The sequence below is a fragment of the Lissotriton helveticus genome, chromosome 2_2 (assembly GCF_964261635.1).
Source record: "Lissotriton helveticus chromosome 2_2, aLisHel1.1, whole genome shotgun sequence".
NCBI lineage: Eukaryota > Metazoa > Chordata > Amphibia > Caudata > Salamandridae > Lissotriton > Lissotriton helveticus.
Genome location: NC_136060.1, coordinates 418,672,866 through 418,684,170, shown reverse-complemented (window position 1 = coordinate 418,684,170; position 11,305 = coordinate 418,672,866).

The window sequence follows — 11,305 nt, the reverse complement described above, 5'->3', positions numbered from 1 at the left end:
ACAACGCGTTCTTTAAACAAACCAAGCCTCCAGCAGCCCGGGAAATCCCCCTGCTTTTGATTTGATTTGTGCAGGAACTCCTGGAGTCCAGAAAGAACTGTAAGTTCTTAGTGACGTCTTATGTCCAACCTTACGTCAAACTCGGCACCTTCCAGTTATAAATATACCAACGTTGCCTTAAGCAAACACACGGTGGTTTGGAGAAGAGCGGCTATCTACTTGCCCGAAGCCCAGCTGATGCGAGTGCCGAAGGAAGCCGACCCTCCCCTTGACGCACTGAGAGAGACACTGTCTTTTCTCTTGCCGAGAAATCCACCTCCAGTGCTTCCAGTCACCCTTGCGGGTTTCTGGGAAATCGAGTCCTGAGAAAGAGATAGAAGACCTCCTTCATTCTATAACCAAGGTACGGAGGTGATTAGATCCTTAGAGAATTCTTGATTCAGATTCTTGGCAAAACTAACTTAACTTAAACTGCAGCTCATATACTCCTTCCCAGGTACTAGGCTTGGGTTAGGTACACCGGGGTAGACGTATCTTAGAAGCACCAGTTGAGTACGTTTAGTCAATGATTTTATGTATGTATATATTTTATCCATTTTAAGTATCATATGGCTCAGAAACCATATCAATGCTTTTAAAGTATTATTTCATAATACTACTTTTACTGTATGCACTTTACTTCATAACAAGTATTGCAATTGTGGCAATTCACTTCTCTTGCATGAGAAAGAAGACTGCTCAATAAATAACACCTTTTATTGAAAACGCCCGTCTCTCTATTTCTCTGCACTCTGGTGAAACTAAGCATGCACGATTGACTGAGTAAAATAGCTGTCTATTGTTTTCACACGACTCTGGAGATATACTCCTTGTTCTAGAGGCAGCAAAGTTGTCATGTTTATGCAGTTATCAGAAACTAATCCCTTCTTGTCTAATCAGGAAAGTTAACTCCTTCCTGTACATTCGAGAAAGTTTCTAGTGACCTCTGAGCTAGCTGGCATACCTAATTAAGTCTAACATATTCAGTAGAGACCTAGATGACCTCAGTCCTACGTCTAAACTATTGTTTATGTTATTCCAATGCGCAGAGCCTATTGGTAATATAGGAACTACACTACATGGCGCCCAACGTTTGGTAAGGCGATAATCTAACGCAAGATACTAGAGTAACTCAGTCGTGCTTTTCACACAGACCCCTTTTTTCCCTAAAAACTCCAATAGACGTCTGGAGTGGGTGAAAGGTTAATATCTGCCGGATCTTAGTAGGATGAGAATCCTATGTATTCGTTTTCGGTTTAGTCAACGTTGAAGGATACAGTGTTCCAAAATATTGTGCACCTAATCTTTGTTTCCTTGAAACTTGCTCTGCAACACAAAACTTTTTGTAAAAAAAAATGACGGAAAGTGATGATGAAAGAGAGAGAGCTAGAATAGCAGCTCAACTTATAGCGGATGATACAAGTCTCCGAGAAGAAGACCCGAATGCTGTAATCATTCCGGTAAATGTAAGAAGAACTATAACACTTAAACTTATAAACAATGGACTATCATCAAGAGGTGATACAGTCATATTTGTGGTAAAGGCCCATGAATATCGGCAGACAGAGGTATTCTATTCATGGATACATTTTCCAGCAGCACACGCTGTGGCACAAGATTTCCACTATTACAAAATAGAGGAATCTCCAGAGGAATAAGCTCCCTTCGAGGACGTTGAAATTCCACTAACATACCAAGAGCACCTGCTCTGGTTTAATGGCGCCCTAAAACATCAAAATCACATTACCAGGCTCGGTCCACTAGGTAGACCAGGAGCCACATGGCCGGTTCTAGCCAGCCATACACCACACCCTGACATTGAAAAAATGTCCAACCGAGAACTTTTAGCTCAGCTAAAACTAATAATTAAAATACATAGACAATTGGTCCAATATGTCATGCGGACTTCAACAAACCGACCAGCAATAAAAATTCCACAGCACACCCCTCACCAGGGGAACACAAATAAAATCACACCACAAAATATACAATCAGCGATTGGCAAAATACCCGCAAAACGGGAACAGATTCCATTCTGGTTAGCTCAGAAAATCACTGAAATAGAGGCAGTATTTCCTGATACTACACCTCATGACAAACACAGAATTCTGACTATCTGTCTTCCAATGGGGATCGCACCACATGTGGAGGACTGTGACACTTGGGGCACAGTCTTTGCTTCGATATACACAAAAACACATGGTGTTCCGTCTATGGCGGTGATACCAGATGAATTAAGACAGATTCAAAATGAATACGGTCCAGAACCTTCTTTAACTCTAGGTATGAAATTAATGAAAGACTTTAAGCAAGTCTCGGCTATATTACTAGCCAACATAAAAGGAGAAGCAGCATCTGTAGCGATCCGCCAGAAATTGAAAGAAACAGATATAGCAGAACAACCTTTTGAACTTGCCAGAATCATAGAAAAATCCTATGAAGAACTTGGTAGAGATAGTTTGGGTGGGAAACCACTAAAACCCCAACTAATTGAAAAATCCTAAAAAAACCTTTATCAAGAATAATCTCATTACTCCAAAAAAGAGGTGGGAGGGTAATAAACAAACCACTCCCAGAGAAAATCTATTTCAGTCCAGAGGAAGGTCTCCTCAACGGAGAGATAGATCTCCAGAACAAGGAGGCAAGTCTCCCCACAAGGAGCACTCTGAAAAAAGATACAACCTTAGAGATAGGGATAAATTGCGAAAACCTGACAGATAGCAAGATAATGATACTCGTCCCTCTCGATCTTTTCAGACTTCCTCAAAGAAATCGGAAAGAAGAGGACAGTCGGAACACAAGGAAGAGCACATCAAGTCCAAAGACAAGGAACCTGCTCATCAAAGTAAAAAATTACAATTTCCAAAAAAGAAGGTAGCTAGTATTAAAATAAAACATGCCAAGGATTCTGAGGACACAACTGAAAAACGGAGAGTGGGCCCAGACAATGCTAGACAGCGCAGCAGAAGTGACCATAGCTCGCAAGATCCTGATGAATCTTCTGGAGACAGTGGACACGAATGAATACATTCAAGTGGAAACTGCAGACACCAGAGTTAGCATACCCCATAAATTATATGAAATAACATTACGTATAGAGGGGGACAAAACTAGGAAAATAAAGAGTCTCTTTTGGGACAACCTTTCGAAAGGCTATGATATCCTTCTAGCAGAAAAAGACTGGCCACCAGAGTTTGTCAGGGAGTGCCCACATGGCGAAGAAATGATTATGCCTGCCTTCTCAAATCAAATTCCAATTAATACAAAATACACATTTGCAAGAAAATGGGCAGTGGCCCAAGCCCCTGCATTATATAAAAATCACGTAGGATGGGATGAGGATTCTCCTCACCACAAAATCCAGTTAAAAAATCAACCTACTGCACAAAGGCAGTATCCTGTTAAGCAAGAAGTTAAAAAACAAGTCAGGGAGATCTTAGATCAACTTGAATATCAGGGGGTGAATGAAACATGCACCTCACAAATGAACAATCCTTTGTTTCCTGTCTCCAAGCCAGACGATTCATATCGTCTAGTTTTGGACTACAGACATCTAAACTCCTGCTGCAAAACATTTGTAGTACAAAACTCACACAGTGCAGCACTAATGGATAACATTGTGCGCAAAAAATATAAAACAACATTAGATATCTCAGATGGTTTCTTTTGTCAAAACATTGCACCTGAAAGTAGGTATTTGACCGTTTTCTCCTGTATGGGGGGGTTAAAACAATTCGGTCGACTCCCACAGGGATTCAAGAATAGCCCAGGATTATTCTCAGCCAGGGTAACAGAGTTACTACAAATGTATGATGATGAGGCATTATCCTATGTCAATGACATCTATCTTACAGACGACGACCTGGAGACACACTTAAAAAGAGTGAACACCATAATACTTGGGTTCGCAGCTGAAGGGTACAAATTCAACTTTAAAAAGTCACGAATTGCCCATCTAACTGTCCTATTTTAAGGATATGAATTATCAAGTGAAGGCAAAAGCCTAGCAGACAACTTCTTAGAGAAGTGTGCAATACTCCAAGCACCAAATACGCTGAAGAACTTACAATCAATACTAGGCTTCCTGAATTTCGGAAGAACATACATTCTAAATTATGCAGAGAGAGTTAAACCTCTCTATGAATTAATAAAACCTGATTTCAAACCAATTAATTGGACTCAGAAACACACAGAAATTTTACGAACAATACAAACAGACATGTTAACTAAAACAAAACTGCAAACATGCGCAAATGAACGCAACCTTGTAATCCGAGTCATCCCAGGAAGATGCGGATTCACGTACCTGACCTCTAATGAGGGAGAAACTGTACCAATAGCTTACAAATCACACTTGTACACACAAGCTGAAATGAAATTCAGTTCTACTGAAAAAATTCTAACAGCGGTTCAAACTGCTGTAGCAAAAGAAAGAGCCCAAGCCCAAGGCAAGAGCATATCTGTATTAACAGCAGTATCAGCCCTTGAGGCAGTAACAAGACCACGCATTCCAAATGCAGTGGCATTAGATCCAAAATGGATACAATGGGAAAATTCTCTTGCTGCAGAAGACGTGAAACACGCTTTTGATCCAAAAATGAAAAGACTAGAAGATCTAGAATACGAAAGTGAATGTCCTCTGTCAATCTAAATTCTGCCTCTCGAACAATACACCTGTGTAAACTACACGGACAGATTTGCACAACACTACGTTGTGAAAAAACAAGTTTACAATGCAGCATGCGCGATTGTTAAAGGTCGGTGGCGCTTAGGTAAATTCAGACCAATGGTCACCAAAACTGAATCAATCAGAAACTGTACAGCTCAGCGAGCTGAAATAAGATCTTTTAAGATGGTGCTTGAAAATGCCGATCGCGAATTCCCCACACTAATAGTGTGCGATTCGCATTACTGCGTCAAGTCTTACAATAATGACATGCAGACATGGATCAAAAACGGTTACAAAGATGAGACTGGTGCCACAATAAAGCATAAAAAACTTTGGGAACAGGTAGTTCTTTTGCAGAAAGAACTACAAAAGACTCACGTGATATATACACTGAGTCATCAACGCGATGACGTTCACGTTGCAGGGAATTCATTGGCTAACAGAGCCACAGCGGCAGCTGTCAAACCGGCTTCCGTAGCTACAAAAAAGCGTACTAAAAAACAAATAGACGGTGAAACGCTACTAGCAGTAAGAGCCTCAATGAAAGGCAACTATGCGGCGTTACCTCTAAATTATCCACTCGGAAATAAATACATAATTGATGCGAACTCCGTTCCTTTTGCTCAAATCCCTGGAGTGGGGGACAGAGTAATTCCAAACACGAACCGGAGAGCTTACTTGATTCACGAAGCACACATGGGAATGGGTCTGAGGCACCAAGAGATCTTGAAATCTGTAATAGAATTACAATCACAATACTGGTGGCTGGGGATGAACGTGCAAATGTACAACTTTGCAACGAGTTGTCAGAACTGCAATAGAGATTGCAGTGGTGAACCAGACGAGACACCAGCCCAGATACCTTTATTAGAAAGCATTAGGCTATCTATACACAAAAATCCAGATGAAGAAAGGCAATCCCATAATTATTAAGACGAGATTCATTTAGATGAGGCCCCTGCACTTGGCTGATGCCAGAACTGTTATAAAAGATTTGCGAGTCTTTATCGGCACTGATGCAGCGCCCCTATAGAAAAACTGTCTCAACAACGCTACCCAACACCATGATACTCACCATTAATCATAAATCACTCACAAGGCCCATAAACCAACGAGACAATTTTTGGGCAACTGTATCATGTGACCTAATTAATCAGAACCTATTCACAAACTATTTATACATTTATATACATCTGCAGTTTATCATCTCTTACCATGGTTTTTATGCATATATCATTTTAATTAAGTCACTAAGGTAAATGGATCAACTGATGGTAACTAGACATGAATAAACAAGACCAGCTTGTCATTTCAAAATCTAATTTTATTTTACTTTATTAATCAAAGAAAGAGCATTTTCGAATTAGTCTTTATTTTATTAGCATTTAAGCAGCATTTCATTGAGGAAAAGCATATTAGACTGACATTTCAAAGAATCATCAATTAGCATGAATTAAAGCAAAATAATCAGTTTCCCAAACCCTAAGTTCTATTTTCTCTGTCTAAAACTCGCTCCATCTAAAAAGAAATAGTCATTAAGGCCTACTATCCTTACGTGCGCCAAATGTCCATCAGCACGTCACGCCCTTCAGGAATCGGAAAGCGAGAAGCACCCTCCTGTCATAGGGCTAGGTTTTTATACCTTTCTAACTAGATAATCTCCACTAAAAGTATTCTTTTTCCTGCCATCCAGAGTTCCAATTGGCTGACAGATGTCAGTCCATGTGAGATCATCACCTTTTTCAATCCAAAATTGAGCCTTTCTAAAACACCATTGTCCTCTCAGTCATGCGACTCTAGCTTCCTCGGAAATGCAACATTTTATTGAGTAACAGTTCGTTGCTTCCTTAGCTTGGCTGATTTGCCGCATCCTGCCCTTGAATTTGTCACTTTCAGAGCACGTCTTACACAGTCAATTTCATTTATTTTTCTGATGCATTTCTCTGTGCTCGGCTCTTCACGACAGGATTCCAAACACCCACTTTCACAGGCCTCAGGCCTTAGGCCTCTCTCTCGATAACTAGTATTTAAACAAACACAAGACAGCAATTAATTAAAGTATTGAGATTCATTCTGTTACCCACCCCCTTTGCTAATTATTAACCCATTAATCTATGTTACCTAGCTGAAAGCACACAAAGCAGCATTTTATCTACCATTCTTCTTTTAGGCCGCAGAATCCTCCACGAGCTTTTTGCCACAGAAAAGACAAAACATGAGCACACAAAATAAGCACATGCCATTAGTTAAACAGCCGCATTTAATACTGACAAAGACAATAGACAAGGTTAGTTTATTATTTTTCACGTATTTGCAGTTGCAACATAGAGCATATAAGTTAGTCCCTTTTGTCGTGTAATGCATTTTAAACTAGGTTGATTAGTACATTTCACTCACAAACTCATTAATACGATTATTTATTATGGAAGTTTAACTTTGCGAGTCAGAACAAAATATTATTCTAAACCTCACTCCATCAACTTCCTCATCTGGTGATTTCAAAATCACCAAACTACACCCCAAAATTTTTTTAGCAAAAATTTAAAAACCCTTGAACATGTTTGGATAATCACAGTGTTATTATTATTATTATTATTATTATTATATTTATTTTTATAGAGCGCAACAGCTACCCTAAGGTTTCCCGGCGCTAAGAAAGAGGCTGAAACAGGTAACAAGGGGAAAGGGACAGTTGAGCAGATGAAGTTTAGTTATTGGTTAAACAACCATGTCTTCAGGTTCTTACGGAATTGCAAATAGCATTCATTTGTGCGGAGTTGGATTGGAAGGGAGTTCCATAACAGGGGGGCCAGATAGGAAAAAGAGCGACCTCCTTGTCTAACTCGATTGATCCTGGGTACCTGGAACTTATGTTGAGTCGAGGAGCGTAGAGTTCTAGTAGGGACGTATTGTTTAACCAAGGAGCTCAAATATGCAGGGGCCTTACCGGCCTTAATTCTATGCATGAAACATAGAGCTTTAAATTTTGCTCGTTGTTCAATCCGGAGCCAATGGAGACTCCGGAGACCAGATGACGTAGAGGATCTTTTTGGTAACATGCATATCAGTCTCACAGCTTCATTTTGCACTGTTTGGAGTTTCTTGGTAACATCCTTGCATACTCCCAGGTATAAGATGTTGCCGTAGTCCAGCCTAGAAGTAATTAGAGCTTGGACTACAGTTTTTAGTGTATTCTGGGGGAGCATCCACCTGATTTTCCTTAGCCACTTGAGTATGGTAAAACACGTAGCTGCCACTCTGACCGTTTGCTGTTTCATAGATAGGTTTTCATCAAAAATGATGCCCAGGTTGCGAGCATTGGTAGAGGGGGTGGGTGTCGGCCCCATCTGAGAGGGCCAATGTTGTGGGCCCCACAAGGAGGTTTGTTTTCCAAATAAAAGTAATTCCGTCTTTCCTCCATTGAGTTTTAGCTTATTCTCAAACATCCAATTGGCAATGTTGGAGAGGCCCAAATGGAGGGAAGATGGGTTGGAATGAGCATTTGCCGAGAGTGAGTAAACAATCTGGGTGTCGTCAGCGTATGAGTAAATTGTCAACCCAGATTGTTCGGCTAAACGGGCAAGGGGACTGACGTATAAATTAAATAATAAAGGGCTGAGTATCGAGCCCTGGGGAACCCCATAGGGTTGATTATGGGGTTGAGAAGAGGATGTGGTCGAAAATACTTGAAAAGTTCTCTCCGAGAGAAAACTACTAAGCCAAGCCAGTGCTGGTCCTGTGATACCATAGGTTTGCAAGGTGTTAATGAGGATGGTGTGGGAGACCGTATCAAATGCGGCACTTAAGTCGAGTAATATAAGTGCCACGGTCTCCCCTTCATCCACTTGCCGACGTATGGTTTCAGAGACACCAAGTAAGGTGGATTCCGTTGAAAAACCTGTCCTAAAACCGGATTGGGATGTGTGAAGAAGGTGATTGGATTCTGGGAAATGAGTGAGTTGGGAGACAATATGTTTCTCCAAAATTTTGGAAAAAAGGGGCAACAGCGAGATTGGACGGAAATTAGAGGGGTCGTTTAGATCTGCGGTAGATTTCTTTGGAAGAGGTGAGACCATGGCATGTTTCCAAGCTTTAGGGACTTCAGCCTCTCTCAAAGAACTATTCAGAAGCTCTAAAATGAGCGTGAGGGAAGGGGTATCAAGTGAAGGAAGGATTTGGGGGGGGAAAGGGTCAAGAGGAGAGCCAGACTTGATAGTTTTTATAATTTCGTGTAATGAAAGCAAGTTAAGGGGAACCCAGTTGGTTAGAAGCTGGGGGTGAGTGGCTGAGACGGGGTGATTAATAACTTTTCCTGATTTGGACAAGCTTTCCGGGGAGTTCGGGACTGATGGAAGACTATTTGGGTCTTTGAACTCCTCATAGATTTTGTCGATTTTATTTTGAAAGAATTCTGCCAGAGCATTGCACTGTGCAGAGTCTAGGGAGGGTGCTTTTGGTTGGCAGGATGAACCAGATAAATCCCGGATGATTTTAAAAAGTGCTTTGGGCCGATTTTGGGCATTTTCAATAGTTGTTTTAGCAAATTCGGCTCTGGCTAATGCACAATTTGCATGGTAGTTCAGAAGGGCTGCTTTATATAATAATTTTTGTGCGGGATCATAGTGGGCACGCCATCTGCGCTCAAGATTTTTACAGGTTGTTTTTTCCAGCCTAAGGGCATCAGTAAACCAGGGAGCAGGAGGATGGAGTGGAGTTTGGTTTATATTTTTCTGTGGAAGACATGTATTTATGGCAGAACTGAGCCAGTTTTGGATAGTTGTAGCATCTCCTATATTTGTTGTGTTAATTAAGGGCCTGGTGTCCCTAAGACAGGTATTGAGCTTCATAGCATCCAACTTTTTCCAGTTCCTTAACACTCTGGGACCAGATGGAGCTTTACGAGAGATGGTCAGCTGTGGTATTGCTATTGTAAATTCCACTAAATAGTGGTCAGACCAAGGAATAGGTTTCGGTGGTTTGCAAATGATGTTATCTTGATTGAAGAAGATTGGATCAAGGAGATTGCCTGCCTTATGGGTTGGACCTTCATTATGAAGGGTAAGATTTAAGGCCGATAGATCTGCTAAAAAGTTGGTACTGGTGTGACTGGAGATGTCATTTAGATGGATGTTTAAGTCACCAACTATCAAAAAGTTGGTTGCCTCTAGTAGATATGGTGCAATGAGCTCGGGAAACGAAGCAGCCCACGTGCTGGCTGTGCCCGGGGCTCGATATATTAAAGCACCAGATAGAGTGAAATTCGAAGATAACTTAAGCTTAAAAGAACCAACAGTGTTAGTATTTCTAAACTCTTGACTCAGCTGTTTGTCTGCTACTCTCATATTGGGTTCTACGAAACTCTTCTAGTTCTATTTCCTTTTCTTGTTCTTTTCTAAGTTTATAGATCCTCTTCTTTTCTCTTAGATATTTCTTTCTCTTATGTAACATGCAACTAATTTTCAACAAAAGCATCACAAAAACTATAACTAATAAAGGAGTCAGTATTTTGCCCAAAATTGAACTACCAATCTCTTGAAACCAGGTTTTGATTGCTGCAAATCTTTTGCTCAAACGTTCTGAAAAATCTTCATCTTCTAAAGGTACAATTTCTGAATGTAATTCTGTAATGTTTTTAATGTACATCTAAATGTTTTGACTCTTGTCTGGAATGTATGTGCAGCAATGCTGGACATGTAAAATTCCACAAACTCCTCCCTCTTTTGCTAGCAGAATGTCTAAACCAAGACGGTTCTGCATAACCATAGATCTCATAGCAATAAGTTCAGTATCCACTAGCTGAAATCCACTGGCAGTATCAGTAGACAACCTGTCAACAATTGTGGACAATTTTCTGATTTTGATTGCATTCAGGGTTATACCCACCATAGGTATTACTGCACCAAATATGTCACCTAAAATTTCTGAAAAACTTTCCCTTTTGAACCTATTCAGGTGTTTGCTAATTTCAAATAACCCCTCTGCATTTCTGTCTACATGAAAAATCTTTGGAAAAACTAAACCAACAAAACAAGTCCCATACCAGTGGTCTGGGAGATTGTAATATGCTTTGTCCCCACATACAAAATAAATTCCAGGGAAAATTGGATCTTTGCCACCTTTAAATCCCCTTCCACCCACAATTTGATAAGTATCCTCACACTGACTTGCACCCACAAAGTAATTATCAAAAAGTGTATTGTCTCTCCTAATACAAAGCTTTCCACTAACAGGTTTATCTATGTGAATGGCAACATTTTCCACTCTACCATTAAGCTTTTCGTCTTCAATTTTCCAAAACTTAGATTTGGTTTGTTTCAGCATTTTATTTCTCTTATAAATTGCTCTTCTCTCTTCAACTAAATTTAAGAAAGATTTCTCTTCAGTTCTCAGCTTGCATGTTAAATTGTTTCTAAAAGCATACTCATAAGTAAGTTCATTAGTCACAATGAAAAATTCCCTCATCAGCTTAGCATGTTTATGTTTATTCAGGCTTTTATCAACTTTTAAATTTGCAAAAATCTCGTCAAAATTCGAGTAATAATACTCTAGATGACCTGTCTGATAAAACAGACTAGCTATCACACTACAAGTGATACC